At 45.3% G+C, this 17,525-nt stretch overlaps 1 long non-coding RNA gene across 1 annotated transcript; it reads right to left on the bottom strand.

Moving 5' to 3' along the window:
• Positions 1 to 7,454: 7,454 nt before the first annotated feature.
• Positions 7,455 to 11,679, bottom strand: LOC118177237. Its single transcript, XR_004755715.1, has 4 exons — positions 11,606 to 11,679; positions 11,003 to 11,129; positions 9,056 to 9,220; positions 7,455 to 7,675 (listed from the first exon to the last, which is right to left on the bottom strand). It is a non-coding gene; the product is annotated as an uncharacterized LOC118177237 (long non-coding RNA).
• Positions 11,680 to 17,525: the final 5,846 nt, after the last annotated feature.

A 17,525-nucleotide genomic window follows, 5' to 3' on the forward strand; every position in this document is an offset into this window, starting at 1 on the left:
TTTTTCCTTGACATTTTCATGACAGAGTCCATGTAGAACATAATAAAAACATAAGGCATGTTTACTGGATGTTTTATAGTTCAATAAAACATAAATAAACAGCTTTTTAGATCAAAGCTACATAAATAAGGAAGCACTGTGTCTTCTGAGACCGAACTAATATATCACATAATCTGAAGTTGAAAGAAGCACTCCTGGCACTCCCGTTGGACTCGGGAGGAATCCCACCATAGGCAGAGTGCCTAACTCACATCTGACTTCTTGTTTTACATGTGTTTTTACAAACAAGTAAGGTGGGGGGTTCACAGTACAACCATCTGTTTGGGAAGCCCTTTGTGATGAGATTTTTAGGTTCTATGCATGAATTACTAAAAAAATTGAGCAAACAGTAGCATTTCTAAGGGAGTTTAGGGCTGGTTTTCTGTGTCTACGGTACTACTGCCAGGGCACTGTGTTCTTCCCAAGTGGTCAGCATCTGTCCAAGGGCTCCAGCTTTCCTTAAATTTAGTGGAAAGACTGCTGCTGAGCTCAGTCAGCTTTGGATCAAGTCCTGGCCCTTCTGAGCAGCATGACTCACTCCAAACACCACGTTTACAGAAAGGAGGAGTTCTCTCCCAGCTTGTGGGCATGTGTCTTCCTCCTCACGCTTTTCCTTCTGGAAGGTGCAAACCTAAGCCTACAAGCCAAAGAACGAGCAGACTTCCAAAGTCGTCTCCCCCGATGTTCCTCACCTTGGTCTTGTTACGTACACAAGAATATTTGCAGCACAGTAACTGCCTGTGATGCCATCAGCCTTCCAAAATTCATGTGCAGACCAGTGTCTGGCTTAGTCATCTACAAATCCAAGGCCTAATGTAGCTTGGTCACTGTCCTGCTAAACCTTCTCTGTGTCAGTTCAAAAGAACAGCACACAATGTCAGATGTGGACTTTTTATTAGGGCCATATTTCAGCTCACGCCAGAATAAACTCAGTGCATACCTGCACACATATTCCAGGATCTTGTGTGGTTTGCTTTTTTATTCCTGCCAGAAACTGTGTGGACTGTGTGTGAGTTTTAAGCATTATTGACGATCATACCTCAGCCTGTTTCCTGGTCTGCATTTTGTGTTGTGTTCTTTGCGTGGCTATAGGCTTTTCCAGTTATTTTGGTCCCACATCTCCTAACATGGGGCAGTGGGAACTGAAAATACCCCACAGAGTTCATCTTGGTATGCATCTATTGATCCAATGCCAGGCTGTTGCTGGCCACTCCTAAAAATAGTTGTACATCCATCGCAGCTAGGGAACACATTAAGGACACAACCAGAGAACAGCCTCCCACAGGGGCATCCACACAAGGGTGGGCTCATGCAGCCATGAAGCAGACATGCCGGGTGCTGGCTGCAGGGGTGCTGAGGTGCCCCACGTGTAACTGAGTTGAAAACATCACTCAGGGATCTCATGTGGGCTTGCAGTGCCAGCCCAGTGTTCACATAGCCCACAGAGACACAAGTCTGCTGCCACAGAGGTTTCTCAGCCATCCAAATGCCTCCGTGGCCGCACCATCAGCCTTGCCATGGTCCAGGCTCTGCTGCAGCCTCCAGAATTCCCAGGTCATGCTCACTCAAGTGTATGAATGGAAACAGCGTTTTCCTGCCTGCCTTTGTGGTGACTGTGCCCAGCACCTGAAGGCCAGGCTGTGCTTTTTCTGCCTCACACATCATCACCCTCTGCCTGAATTAACCGGCAAGCCTGGTGATGATGCGTGAGGCCAAACAGAATCCAGCCTGAGCTGCCAGGGATGCCTTGGCTCTGCAGCGCTGACAGGGCTGGAAAAAAACTACAGGCAGATCTTACAAAGTTGGATCCTGCATCACTCAACTGAGCCTGAGCCGCAGGAGTGGGCTCCAGCGATGCACAGGCATTGGCGGGGATGAATTGTGGCTGCACCCCAAAACTGCTGGCTGGAGGGTGAGGGCTGGGCTTTGTGTCAGTGCCCTCAGTGCCAGGGGAACAGGGGGGCTTCCTCACCTGCCCATAGGCCTGTCCTTCAGCCCCTTCCCACTGTGGCATCAAGGCTTGGAGCAGGACATGCAGGAGGAGGCATCCTGCTTTTTGAGGTTTGCTTGGCCTCAGCCCTGCCTTGTCGAACAGCACGAGCCCTGTGCCAGGACGGTGCGCACATCCCCACGGCAGGCAGTGCTCCTGGAGCACACACGGTCTCTCTGAGCAAAGAGAAGCCAGGCGGCGAGGAGCAGGGGATGCTCACACCCTCACCTTCTGCACTGGCCGGGCACACCTCCTGCACGGTGCCCACGCTGCTGAAGGCAGCCCAGGTTGTCCCCGTGCGCACGCCGGGGCGGGTAACTTTATCCCAAATGTGCTTGTCTAAAAATATCTCACTTCTGTGTTTTTTGACCATATGCCCAGGATCATGAAAATTTTTCCGTAGGAAAAAAAAAAAAAAAAAAAGCTAAAAAAAAAAAAACCTTAAACCCATAACATCTTGGAATGATTTGACCACTTTCTTAGGACATTCTCTCCTTTTTATAACATGATGGGGTTTCTCCTGAATTTAAAACATCAATTTGGCCTAACATGAGGGGAGTGTTCATTCTTCCAAACCATAAAGATCTGAGTCTATAAACTGTTGTTTCTTAAATGCTTCACGGCAAAAGGCATTCAAAGCATAACATTAACACAAAGTTTCTCTGTAAAACAATCTGGGAAGTGTAATCTCTGTAAGAGGTTTTTTATGCACCATGGCTAATTGTTCCTGACAGTATGATTTTACATCAGGCACTTTTTGTAAATTCAACACCGTTCAGACTTTATAGCAGGTAATATTCCTTACAACTGCTAAAACCTTGACCACGTCTAAATGACTGTTGCAGAATAACGTTAATTTTTGTTTTGTTAACTACAAAACACTGCGACCAAGTTCTCCCCTGTCTCACAGCTCAGACCACTGCAGACACCCTTCTGAAGTTCTTCCCCAGCAGAAGTCCACCCTGAGCCAGAAGCAGCTTTTTACAGGTTTGGTGCTCATCGGACAGCAAATGGCACAGCAGGGGGCCAGCGCCTCCTGCTTGTCCTGCTGTGGCTGGATGCCAGTGATCCCCACTGGCTTGTGGTCATCTTTGTGGCAGAGACTGCCGACATTTCCAGCCTTTGAGGTTGAACACGACTGCCGAAAACCCTAATTTTAAAAGCGTTTCAAATGGCCGTGTTTGCAATGTCATGAATGTGTGGGGTCTGATTTGGGATTACTTCACGCTTGCACTAGGCTGAGGGCATCGATGTGAATCAGACCAGGTTTCTTACCAGTGGTCACCACTGGGCTCTTGTCCTACAACCAAAATTTGTGTTTTATAAGAGAGCCTGGAACGTGGAGCAGATTGCTGAGAACATGTGCACAGACTGATGAGGTTCCAGAGCTTTGCCCAGGCCCAGACTGTGCTGAGAGCATCGCGTGGTTCAGCCTCTTGCCCCAGCCGTAACTCCTACCCGCACACTGTGTGAACGACCTTCACGCTTCTGTGAGAGGGCTGGGTTGGGAATGGAAAGATTTGCTCCTGGGGAGCCTATGAGATAAAAAGACACATAAATGTTTCATGTGCTCAGCATTCAATACAGGGACTTCTGCATTCAGAGATGCAGTAAGATACAAAAACTCTGAGCTTTACTGGAATAAAAATTCATTTGGGAAAAACAAAACAAAACAAACAAAAAAACACAGAAGCAATGCCTCGTGTTGTTGTCTCTTTCACACCCCCACTCAATGACAGTGGGAGTGCCTTCATATGCCTACACCACTCTTCATAATCACATTAAGGTTTAAAAAACAGACACATAAGGCACAGTCACAGTCACTTTATGAGTATTTCTTACAAGCAATTCTTCAAACCCACAGAATGGAATGTGGAGAAGGTTGGTCCTTCCCTGGCAAAACCCTTGTACTGCACCACTCAAGGACGGGGGGGCTAGCACCAGGAGGGTTCTTTCTTCTGCTATGAAGGTGATCAGTTTTATCACATCTCTAACTATTGCCATACTCTTCCCCATAGCCTTTATTCCCATCCACATCCTAGAGGTCAGCTTAGACAGAAATTGGGACTGTGGTCCAGCCTACTTTGCCAGGCTGAATTACCTGTGCATTAGCTCTGATTCATATACACATATACACATGAAAAAAACTCCTTTCGTCCAACTCACTATACCTTATAAAATATGGGTTATAAAAACTTTATGGAGCCTGTTCCTCCGAGGGGCTCATTCCAAAGCGCAGTACGCAAAGCCCAACTCTTTTATAGCATGGCAGAGAAGGGGCTCAGTCTATGCAGAGCACCTCCCGTGCATCAGAAACAGGATTGGGCCTCCAAGCAGACCACACAGCCTTGACCGGGTTGCTTCAGGGGCAGCAAATGAATTTGTGTCTGAAGTAAGCTGACAAGTAAGGAAACACTAGTCCTTTCTACCAGGAATTCCTCAGCACCCCACCTATGCTCAGTCCCACCACAGAAGTGGAAAAGAAGGCGGCGTACGTAAAGCAGGGGCCTTCTACAAGAAGCGCCCAGAGCGGTGCCATTTCCAGAACAGTGTGCCCAACCTTCAGCAGTCCTTGCTACATGCAAAGGTGTCTCCAAGGTCTTTGTCTCCAGTGGCTTCTCTCAGATCTGATGCGCTCACAGCTAGGAACTAAACTCCGGAGCATCACTGGGAGTAGAAGGACAGACCCTCTCCTGGAAGGGAGAATTGTGCTTCCAAGGATGATGACCTTGATCTGTCAAAGGCATCCTGCTGTCCTCCCTGCTTGGAGTTTGGTGTCAGCTTTGTTAGCCATTGACCATTACTTCCCCTCAGAGATAAAACAAATAGGAGCCAGCAGGTGTTTTTGCAGATGTTACTGCTTCTAAAATGCCACCTATCAATTATGAAATTCTTTTAAAATCTCTAGTGTAAATTGAAGTATATTAAAGACTCATTACTGACTTATGTCTTGGGGTTATTCCAGGATAACCAAGGCATTTATTTCTTTTCAGATAAGATTTGGGTCCTATTCTGCAGGCAAACCAGTTCTAACTAGCAAAGCTCTCCCAGCATATAATTTAATCCCTCATCTTTTCATGTGACTCCAGCTTACGCGTGACTTTGCTGAGGGAGGCTGTGCATAGGCACAAAGTATTTCACACTGTGATCTATGGCAAAATAAGAGAATGCCAGCCTTCTTCCTCAAGCTCACCTTTTTGTGGTACCCATAAATAGAAGGCAATCTCACGGTGTAGTCTTCAGGATAACACCATGGACAAGTTACAGGGAGTCACAGGTGCTGCCGCATTAATGTGCTGTTCTCTCCAATGTCTTTCTCTCCATGTTTTTTATTCTTGCACCGAAAGTCAATCTAAAGCCAGTGTTAGCGCATTTCCATTCCAACAACAGGAATTGCCACCCTGAGCGTGATGCCCCTTCCTTCTGCCCCTTCTGCTGGGTGGGTCACAAGCGTTTGGAGCTCAGCTCTCTCCTGTGGTGCCTTTCTGATGGACCTGTCACAACAGGGGCACTCTTGGCTCTACTGCAGTCAATAAGATGAATGGTAATAAATAACACTACTAACAAAAGTATTACAGAGACTGTCACGCTATATCGAGCTTTACTTTTATCATTCCCAAACCAGGTTCTTAATTTAGGGAATCTGGACAAGTCCTCCCTCAGATTTATTTTACACTTGTTCAGCAAATCGGTTTTCTTGGTGGGTAGCTGAATTATTCATTATCCTTTTTTTTTTTTTTTTTTTTTTTTTCCTGGGACGGAGAAGTTATTAAAAGGTTTCTTTCTTGTATAAAGCATTTTCATGTTTTAGTATTAATTTTTAAAATCTGCTGTAAATCCACAGTATTTTACAGTTGTTTGCCTCGCCTTCTTTAAATTTATCATTAAAGCTTGTGAGAATGCGTGCACGCACAAGTACATAAGCCTATACCAATAGATGCTCACATACTCAGTCCTTATCTTTCTAGTCTGATACTTGCTCCCCTTCCAGCCTACATCCCAGCAGAGAAAAGCACCAACACATGCATTATGTGCCTGCCTGCCCATATTCATTCAGACCTATTCTTGTTCAGAAACACACCTGCAAGTCTACTAAGCTGGTGGTGGACACTAGGTGTCTGCAATGTAGGCACTGAACCAATGCTCAGTCCTCTGCGGGGCAGCATGCAAGTGTCCCATACCTCCTAGCTGCTCCTTCTGCCCTGCGTGCCCCCCTCGGCTGGGGAACGGGGTATTTAAAAGTTCCAGCAGCTCCATGAGGTCACTGCAGCTACAGAAAGCTGTAAAACCTGCCTGGGTTGATGGTTCAAGCAGCCACAGGTCTTTTTCATTACCGAACAGATATAACCCTATGAAATTATTATAATAATAACATCATTTATTTCAACAGGGCTGAAGGAAAAAAGCTTTATGATGGTGTTTTATATGCAACATGTGCACTATAAATATTTCCATAAAAACATGTATTAAAATATAAAGTTGGCAAAAAGAAATCAAAAGTCAGGAAAAAAAAAATCCAGTTAAACAAGCATTATACCATAAGCCATGGAACAGTGAATAATGAGACCCTGCCAGTCATGGCAACAGGCCTTTCTTTCTTTGGTTTCAGCGACTTCCAAACACAAAGGCATGGCCCAGCTAGCCATGGAGAAAGCCCTTGATAGCCTCACGTGCCACGCTGCTCCAGGCTGTCTCTCTCCTTACTACCATGAAAATAGTCTTTTCTTTCCTCAGCTGCAATTGCCCTCACACAGTACCTGAAGGAAATACTCCTCCTCTCTGCTCTGCGTTAGGTAAGGCGGCCATACCTGTATCTCTGCACTCCCTCCTACAAAACACAAGGGTCACAGCAGTGAGTCCCTTCTGGCTTCAATTATAACAAAGGTATGAAAAGAAATCTTTTGCTGGCTACATACAAGGAGCTCCCAGAAACCAGGGCTGAGGACTTCCAGAGTAGCTGGAGGACTTGGCTGCTGGGCTGCCACCACCCAGCAGGCAATGTTTGCACTAATGAGCACCCTCACAACAAAATCCCGTTTCCCAGGCCAATTCTGCTGTAATACATCTTCCCCAAGCTAACTTGTCAGCTTGGTTTGTCTACAAATACGTTCACACTTGGAAATACCTCCCTTGTGCAAGCACCAATCCATTAAACATGCATCTCTCTGCTTTCACCATCTTGCTCTCTGCACATAAAATAAGTTCTCTTCTTTTGTCCTCAGTAAATGCCTATTCCACATTTTTGCATGTTTTAAATATTCACGCATATGAAAGAAGCTGTAAAAACATTGCGTGGCTTATTTATTATTTAGCGTACACACTTTTTCCTGCAGAATACCAAAATAAAAAAAAAAACATTTTAGTCTCCGTTTTTTCTTTTTCTTTGTATTTTATTTCCATTAGTCTGCTCGTTAAAGTTTAAAAAGTGCTTTGTTTCTTGACAGTTGGGATTTATGTGTCTTTCTGCCAGGGAACATATTTGTACCTGCTGACACAATGGCAGAGGTGGGGGGAGATGCTGCGGGAGCTCTTGGCGTGTCGTGTCAGGGTCCCTGCTGCCATGGCTGCTGGAGGGGCTTGGGGAGCGCGAGCATGTGCTGACCCCAGACTTTGAGAGAGCTCCAAGTTCAGATATGAAGCCGACAGCTATTAAAGGATTAACAGAAAGGCATTTTAGTGCTGACAATAAAATCTCTGGGGTAAATATTGCCACATGTCAATCTTTCTGCAGCAGTCACCACATTCATATATTTTAAGGCCAGCTCAAAATGATGACTTAGGATGACCTCTTGAACAGCACAAACCAAACAATGTCATGCATCAAGCAGAAATATCTCCATCAAACCTGTAACAACTGTCTGGGTTGTGGCACCTCTTCTGGAACATCAGTCTTGATCTATGGGCTGCAAGAGATGGAAATCCACCGTGTTGCTCAGGAGGTGGCTCCAGTGTTAAATCACTTTCGATCCAAGTTATGTGCACTCTGCTTTCTGTTATATTGGCACTGCTGAAGCAGCCCACAATTATCTCATTCACTCCAGAAATTACTTGTACAGAAAAGCCCTGTATGGTTGGAGCCAAATCTGGCATCAGAGAGCGGTCCTTAAGTTTTTCAAGTGTTCACTCTGCAGCAAGAACCTAATAACCTCTAAAGCAAGTCGGAACAGTGCCACTGAAACACAGTTGGAGAAAGAGTTTTTCCATGTATCTGTACAGCAGACGGAGTAACGCAAGCTACCCTGTGTCACCATCATCAGTGTGTTTCAGCCCTGACCCAAGAAGACCACCCGTGGGGGCGAGGCGCAGGCTCTGGCTCTGTGGCACATTCCCAGCTCGCCCCGGTGCTCACACTGCTAGCGGCGCAGCCAGATGGGATGCTCGTTTCAGCAACTTGGGCATCTTTCCATTAGGAACTGGATTGAAACCAAGAACTCTTTTCATATAGGTCACTCAGCAGACATAACTACCAACCTGGTCTGGATTCAAATGACTGGCCCGGTGTGAAAAGACCTGGATCTTGTAACTGGTGCCATTAAAAAGTGACTGTGGTGGGTTTTTTGTTGTTGTTGTTTTTTTTTTTTTTTGGAAGTTCATTGCTCCTGGAATCAGATGGCATGTTCCGTGGGACAGGCTTTAGGGCTCCAATGATACACGGCGAAAGGCATTTAGGAAAAAAGATAGGCAATACAGTTAGTTCCTAGCATATTTATACACTATTTTATAACATGGGAGTTCCACAGCACGTTGTAAAGCACCTAGTACCTTATAGGTGCTATGCAAACACTACACTTTTATGTATTGCAGAATATAATCTTATCTTGGCAGGGAGCTATACAGGGTGACTTAAAATACACATATAGTATGTTCTTCAGGCTCCTAGCACCATTCACACCCACAGAATTTCAATATAATTTCTGTGCCAGATTTTGAAGTTTACACGTATTTGTGCACACACAGTACACAACCATCAAGGTTAAAACCCAACCTGCTCTCGCACAAAGAAAATAATTATTTTTCCTCGCTTACCTGATATAAAGGAGTGTGATATGTCAGGCAGTTCACTTGTACTGATATGAAACCAATCTGAGTGGTTAAATCGTGACTTCACAGACTTCATTGACTTGAAGAAGGTCTTTATTAAATGCATTGAGCTGCACTCAAAATGAAGGAGAAATTTTCTGTGGCCACATCCTGTTTTCAAAGAACAACAGGCATTTTCAGGGAGATATCCCTCACTTTTGACTTTGTAATTTGCCTTGAGCTATTGACGACAGGAATTTTCAGGAGTCTCCACACTAACACATTGTTCCCAAACTGTGGCAGAACGCTTTGCATTGTTAAATGTTAATGGCAATCATGTCACTGATTACTTAGGGACCATATAATTATGTATTTAATTAATGCATAGGGTTTTTTAGAAGGATGTCAGGAGCTCTGGGTACTGTTGCTGCTGCTGCCAGTGACCTCCTGTGTGTTCCTCAAAATCCCCCACGCCCTCTGCGCTGCTCCAGGCTCCCACCCACAGGTGGGAAAATCATCTTTTTCAAGACAACCTTGTAACTGAGGTATTCCATTGAATCTACGTAGACCAAAGCATGTGTAAGTGACTGTGGCTCAAACCTAGCACAGCTGAAGCTCCCCTTTGGTCCTCGGTTTATTAGCTAAGAAGCACAGATAACAGCCTGCCACCCCGCTGCCTGCTATTAGGATTGTAAACTCGGGGATTGTTTCTAATTATGGGCTTATAGTGGTCAAGTCAGTAAGTGTAATAATAATGAAGTGCTTCCTAGTTCTCTATGCAAACATGCTAAAATATTGCTCTGAGTGCATGTATGTATACAAGTGTGTGCCCATGAGTGTGGTTTTGAGCATTAAATGCTATAAAGGGAAGGAAGGACAGCATAATGCTAGAAGACAGAAAGAACAGAGAAACACAAAGAGCAGGATTCTGGAACATTTCAGTATCCTGTTGACTCATAAGATTGGAGCAGACAGGTACAGCCCAAAGACAGCGTGAGCTAAATGTGGGCCAAGCTCTAACACACAGCAGGAATGTCTAATTTTAGTCTGTCCAGTTTTGGCAATGTCACCTTTAATTGCATGGCTCATTTGAATTGTAAAACACCTTTAAAAGCTAACTAGTAAAAGGAAATAGGCCATATTTTCTAGAATAACCATCATATTCAATTTTAACTGTGGCGAAATCGGTTTTAAGCAGTTTATGTACATTATGACTTGAGTTATCAGGGATAAAACACGGCCTGCAAACACACATACAGATGTTTCAGTCCTTTAATTGAGCCTGTATTCAGACCTCTTCAGGGCACTGCTTCTGCAAACTTCTTTGTGTGACCCGCAGCGTCCTGCTACGGCCTGTTCCCAGCTAGCGAGGGGCAGATTTCTGTGCGTGGCAGCAAACTGAATTTCAGATTTGCGCACGCAGGACTTCCCGTGCTCTGTTCGCTCAGAGCACCAGAGCATTTCCACCTGCTCCAGCACCCACAAGCGAGGTTGGGTTTGCAGGGCATGGGGCATATGGAACGGCCGTGTTGCAGTGAGCTGCGTCCTCTCTGAGTCTAATTTTCCAAAAAGCCAGGCCTCAAAAGGTACAAAACCATGTTGTGCTGTCAAAAATCTGTACACTAAGTAAAACTGATTTAGTGACTAGATTGTTGTATGAGTTTAGGATTTGAGGATTTAGAAAAGAAAACAAAAACAACTGTTTTAGTGGAAAAGAAGATTTTCTGAAACCCTGTGCTGAAGCTAACAAACATTTTTTCATCAGCTTCAGGCAGGATTGTATCCCACATTGAATACACAAAGCAATTTTCAAAATCTGTGGTTTTGTGAATGAAACCCAAGGAGGCACCCGGCGACACCTCTGAACATGCACGAGAAGACATTCGCAGAAAGCTGCTCGCGATCAGCAGAAGGACGAAAAATGCTGGGAAGTGCATTTGAATTAACACTCACATTTCTGAAATAATTAGCTGCCATCCTGGAAGCACAGCCGCGAGGACCAGGCTACTTCATTATGATTTCCAGTCCTGATGAGGTAGCCCCCAGTTCAGAGCTGGTTCCCTGCAAGCACCCCCTGGTTCTGCACAAGATGGGCTATGGTCAGAGAGCTGCAATTGCAGGAAAAGTACTGTGCAGCTTTTGCAAGAGAAAAACCCTGCTGAGCAGATGATGGAGGTGAATATTTAAGGACTTTGCCACTAGCATAACCTGTGCTGCCACCTGAAACACACTTGACAAAGAGTGCTTTTCTGTTGCTCCTGATTGTGCTGCACACATAAACTATCAAATCTTCCTGTCGAAATAGCTCTCTGCCACCCTCTAGAGAGATTTGTGTGGTAGTCACTACCGTAAAGCTGCATTTTCCTGCTTTTGTTAGCTTGTAGTCAATGGGCTTTCAACTCGCTCTTTAGGTCTGCCTAAAGCAAAATTAAACCACCAGCCCCTAACTAAGGGGGCCAACAGCACAACAGCCGAGCTCTTCTGTCATGTTCGGGCCCACGCATGTCACGAGATGGCCTCTCCATACAGCATCACAGGCAAAGCTCGTGTGCTTACCAGAGGCCCAGCGCAGTTCAGCCAAATCCCTGCCACAGCCATGCAGCAAACGGTGTCTGACTGTTGGTACTGGGGATTTAACTCTGCCCATTAGCAGCTGTCCCACTTCCTTGAATGCATTTCATTACCCAGCGTTACACTCAGGTGTGTCCCTCCATTTCGGGTGCTCGTTGCCTCACCACCTGAGGCCTGCGGCTCTGCAGGCTGAGCTCCCCACACTGCCCCTCGCTGCTGACCGTGGAGGCAACCGTCACGTTTGTGCCTTCCGTTGGCTCTCTGTGACTGGCTCAATGTGCAAGTTTCAAACACTGATAACCACGATTGTTCATGCTAATAGGTAACTTTTACAGAATAGAATAGAGAAGGTAGAGAGTACCTCGGTGCAGTGAAGAAGTGCTGACAGGCACAGGAACCACGTCTCTGGCAGTCACTCTCCCACTCCAGTTAGCTTGGTATTGAAAATACAGGCACTGCTCTGCCAAGCAACTGCCTTTCCAGGCTGTATATGGGGCAGTTAGCCAGCATTTCTGTAAATTTCAAAGGTGAGAAGTCCTCTCTGAGCTGGACGGAGACTGAAGCTCCCTGCAGGGCCCTCGTGTGACGCTGGAAAAGGTCGAACAGGAGAGCCCATGGCAGCAACGTCCCACTGGGAAAATGGCAAGGTCGAATATCCCTCCTCTGAAACCTGCAAGACAAACAATAACAGGAAGCATTCCGTGCCCTGGGTTCAGGTGTGGCAGAGCCCTTGCAGCGAAGAAGCTGAGGAGGAGGTGGCGGTGGTGGGGCAGGGCCTCGTCCCCCTGGGCTCTTCTCACTGCTGTGGCACCGCAGTGCCCACCCCATGAACGCAGCGGGAGGCCGCGGGCTTCGCTCTGCCCCAAAGCAGATTGTTAGTGACCTCGTGTTGAAACCCAAGTGCTCAGAGAAGAAATCCATGCCAGCGATGGCCCATAAAAATCTGGGACCAATTTAACAACAAAGAAGGGAGAGAAAGGAGTGAGTTTCCCAGGTCAGCATCCTGCCAGCATGTCAGCAGAAGCTGTTGGGATTTATTCGGCACACGCGTGCTGGGGTGTGCATGAGTGTCAGCGGGGCACGGCCCGTGAGCCAGGCAGGAGGACCACAGCAGCCGTGGTCCATCCAGGAGACAAGGTCTCCAGGACCACCTAGAAGAAAAGACTCTATGCAGCTGGAATTGGCAGCTAATATTTTCCTTGGGGCTCACATCTCTCTGATGTTTAAAATCGAGGCAAGGCTTGTGTTCCTGTGTGTGAGACATGGGTGTTTACGGGAAGGATGGTAAAATGATCCTGCAGTTGCATTTGGAAAGGCATTTTGGGGCCTTCTTGGCTTACACAGGTACCATGGTAGGTTATCCTGGAGTGTGTTTCTGATAGCATGAGGCAGTGCTGGAATGGGCAGGGGTTCATCAAACTCAAAACATTTTTTCCCCTTTTATTCCAGAAAAGAGGCCCAGCAGGTACCCTGTCTATGGCTGCTGTCTGCCCTTGTCTGCACTCTGTCCCCAAAAGGATGTGGCCAAAAATGTCCCCTCTAGTTCTGCTTGTCCTGGCTTCACAGCGTGCTTACAGGCTCACCTAATTTTAGGCTTCAGAACTCTCCAATGAACTCAGTAGACCTACTTACATGTAAAGTTTATGCCTGTATCTATACTTTACAAATGCCTCTTGAATGCATTTTTTATTAGGAATAACTGTTCCAATAATTTTAATAATCAATTCCTGGCCTGGGGCTTTCTTAAGTATTTTTATATTGTAGGTTTTGAGGATCCTTCATACTCAAAATCTGAAGTCTTCTCCAGAGACATACAAGTCACATTTTTCCTCCCGTCATATATCACTTCCTTTCTGAGGTGCCCAGAACTTGATGCAAGATCTTAGGTGGACTAAATTCTATTCTTTCCCCTTAAGCCTAATGAGTCATTAAAAAAGGCAAGTGGGAAATAGCTAGGCAATTAAAATACAGAATACGGAGAAAAAAATTAAAGTAATGCATCCTTGGACTGTAATTTAGAGAATTTATTAGTCATAAAACCTTGATGAGTTATTCTTATGACAAAACCTGTAATAAGAAGGAAAAAAATGATAAAAATACCAAACACATTTGTATGACAGCAATTGTAACAAGTATGGGAAATGACAGAACCCTCCTTTGGAAGGATTTGGCTTCATAATTACAATCATATGGATATCTTTTAATGTCATTGTTTGGGTAATTTGTTGTTAATTTTGTATTGGAGCCCTTTTTGCTGAAACTTACTTGCATTTTATCTTTCAAAAATAAACATGGCTCTTGTCTTCTCTTAAGCAAACTGCTGGGAGTTGTGCAACGAAGCTCCGTAAGAAAACCAGAAGGTAATGAAATGAGCCTGCCACTAAGCTCTGGAGCAGTTCCTGTCTGTGGATGAGGTTTGCAGAGGTCTACAAATGCGCTTTGTTTTTGGGTGGGACTCCACAAAATTTAGCAGTTTCACATATATGGGAAGGACATTGCAAGGGTGTCTAAACAAAAGCAGGCAGATGGCCGGTGTGAGTCACTGTGAAAATAAATAACTGGGGTTCATTCAGCAAATGAAAACTCTCCCATTCAATTACAGTCCCATGGGGAGCAGCGAGGGCTGCAGGATTGGACCTGTAAGTGCTGAGGACAGATTTACACAGCAGCAGCAATGCCAGGCCTTGGTACACAGCGTGCCACCCCAATGCCCCAGCCAGCGGTAAGCACAGCGCTGGGTAGGCAGCTGGAGCTGGGGCTGCAAGCACCGATACTGCAGCCACAGCACAGTGCAGCCTGACAAATTCCAAGCTTTACTTCAATATCTCGATGGTGGTGCCCTCCTAGGCTTAGGTGTTGTGTTACAAGCCTGCACAAGAGAGAAGGGACCGTGGCCGGGCTGAGGGCAGGAGCAGGGACAGCCCTTTGGAAGGTCTTGCAGCTCCTTTGTACAGTATCTGGGGCTACTTCATCTGAAATGCCGCAGGAAGCAGGAAAAGAAAGATTTGAATTAGAGCCTGCAGATTGAATTTCAGAATTAGAAACCAGATCCTCCTGAAATCCCACCTGCAAACAAACTCTGAGCACCGCCAGTTCTGGGGCTAAGATTTAATGTATCACTTCTACCTAAACCACTGCCCTGTCTGCATTTCCTCCCCATTACATTTCGTTATGCATCTCCCCAGGAGACAGACTCAGTGTCTGATCCATGTTTCAGCAGCGAACAGTCCACAAGCAAACAAAAAATAGCAAGCAATAAAGAGAGGGACCTGCAGCAGCGGGTAGTCAATAATACATGCTGCCGCTTTGCCCAGCTAAGTGACAGTGTTTCTCCATTGCATGTGTCAAGGCTCATTTAATTTCCCAAGCAGCTAGTGTCCTGACAGGTGGGTGAGTAACACCTATGTGGTACTTGACGTATTTAATGGGTGTCTATGAGCTGGTGGGAGCTGGGGTCCTCCCAGAACCATATAATCTCTGCCAGAAATAAACAGCCGTTGGAATGGAAGGGCTCTGATAGGCACAATCTGTTAGCACCAAATTGAACTGTCACCCTTGTGTGTCATGTTCATTTGGTTGATTAAGGAGATATTAATCTACTGTCATTGTTACAGTATCTGTCATCCTGGGGGAAAACAACAAAACAAAACAACAAAAACCAAACAAGGATATGCAGGCAGCTTTTCTGGATGTACATACACAGGGAGGGGAAAGAGGTGTGCAGAATACAAATGAAACTCGGATCTGCTACAAATACTGAACCAACTCCATCTGATTACAGATGCATCTGTAGAGAAAACGGCAGGGCCTGCATCAGGGCTGGTTGCCCCTCAGAGGCAGTAGGATGAATTCAGCACGGTCAAGTTTTGTCCCCTTGGAATACAAACGTATTTAGCCATCTGTAAAATGGGTACAATAAGGTGTGACAAGAAGGAGTTTCTGATACCGTGTTTCGTTGTTTCAGGAGGCAACATCAAACACCTTTGTTGCTATCTTTGTTAAAGGAATGTAAAGGCACCATTTATTTTTGCTGAGTGGCTTAAAAGCCGGAAGCTTTTAAAATGGTGAACAAGCCTTGCATAAAAGCCTTTTTTGTTCCTCAAATGCTAGGACGTGTTTCTGAAATGTGTGGCACTGAATGCACATAAGCTTACCCAAAGCAAATCTACCAGTCATGGAGCAACTCTGAAAGAACCCCAGCTTTTTGGCCAATCTTTCTCCTGCCTCTTTGCACCTTTCTTGCCTGTTTGCTTGTGTTTCCACCACCGAAGCAACGCCCGCACCCTGCTCTCAGCACCATCCTTTCCACCTTTTAACTGGAGATACCAGCAGTGACTACTCAGGGATACTCAAACCAAGGCTGCCAAGAGTGCCCAGCACCAACGCTGAAATAAATGCTGAAGGAACGCTGATGTTCAGCTTGCCAGACCAACAACTGGGCCAGCCAAGGAGGCAGCAACTCTGGCTCTGGTTATACTGGTTTAGAGGACTTACTGCGACCATGAGAGCTAGGTTACAGTTTAGTTGAAGATACCATATCTGCTATGAAATAACAGTGCACTGAACGTGGTCTGTGGGTTGAGCAGGAGATTCCTCCAGTTCAGGGTAATTAGGAACACTGTTGTTGACTTAGAGCAGCACGGAGTTAATGAGAGTGCACACTGCCTACAGATCTCCCCAGAGAAAATTGTGCAGGAACAAGCTGAGCTGTAGCGTTTGTGGGTACAGCTTCCACTGTCTTTCACTTGAAACTCTAGTAAATAAATTAAACTTTGGGGTGGTTTCAGATGGAGGTAGTTCAGGATACCAATGCCATTGCTAGTTAGCAGAATCCCTTAATGAGAGGCAGACTGCCACAGCTTTTATTTAAGAGCACAGCTGCCACTAAAACAAGATTTTAATGAATATGCACACATACAAAATCTCGTCTGCATAGGTTCTTACTCATTTTTGTTCTGGGAACATTAATACAACCTGAAAAGCTCAAGAATACATCATTAAAAATAAGCTGCTAGTTCTACACTTTCTTGGATGAGAAAATGTATGCTAAGCCCCTCCACCCCCCCTTACTTTTGCAACAGTCCTCATAGTTTATGTTTGAATCGATAACTATTTTAATATGGGGAGTTTAGAAAAGTTTGATTCAAATTCCTCTGACACAGTTCCATCAACATCCAGTTATAGAGCCATTCTGCATATGACTCATTAAATATTTAAAAGATTCCTATTATTGAATTAACTATTTATTGATTTATAATTTAAAAGATTTATGCTTGGCCATTAAAAAAAATTCCAAGCTGACTTTCACTTAAAGAGATGTCAGGTGCCATTTGCTGCTAGTGAATGTCTAATGTACCCTTTTCACCCCTCGAGTGAAGAAAGGACAATTACTCAAGGACCTCTGGTTCAATATTCATACTGTTTAGATGCTGAGGTCTGTGGTTGCTTTTTTTTCCTGCGGCATTAGGTCATGCTCAGCAGCGTCTATCCATCCCACAAAACCTGCCCCTCCGTGGAAATGCACAGCTTGTAGTTTCTCTCCTGTTACATTTATTGATTTGCATCCCGGATGAATTTTGCAACCTTTACGAGGCTTGCTGATTATATTCTTGTTGCAATGATGTTCTTACTGAGGTCATAAATGCGAAAGGATAAACACACACTGACACATGCATGCACATACATGCACAGCTGATCCTTCTCGTCTGTCACCAGGAACCAGTTCAACAAAGCTTTCCAGACTGGGATCCGTGCCTCTGGAAATTAACAGGCCTTTCCAAAATTAAGGATGGACTTAAGAGCGCTGCTGAATCAAGACCACAGAAATCAAAATATACTCTGAGCACTGTAGCATTAATTCCCAGCTTTAAATCCAAGAGTTACCAGGCTATTGCTTTGCTCTTTC

The sequence above is a fragment of the Oxyura jamaicensis genome, chromosome 21 (assembly GCF_011077185.1).
Source record: "Oxyura jamaicensis isolate SHBP4307 breed ruddy duck chromosome 21, BPBGC_Ojam_1.0, whole genome shotgun sequence".
Classification (NCBI taxonomy): Eukaryota; Metazoa; Chordata; class Aves; order Anseriformes; family Anatidae; genus Oxyura; species Oxyura jamaicensis.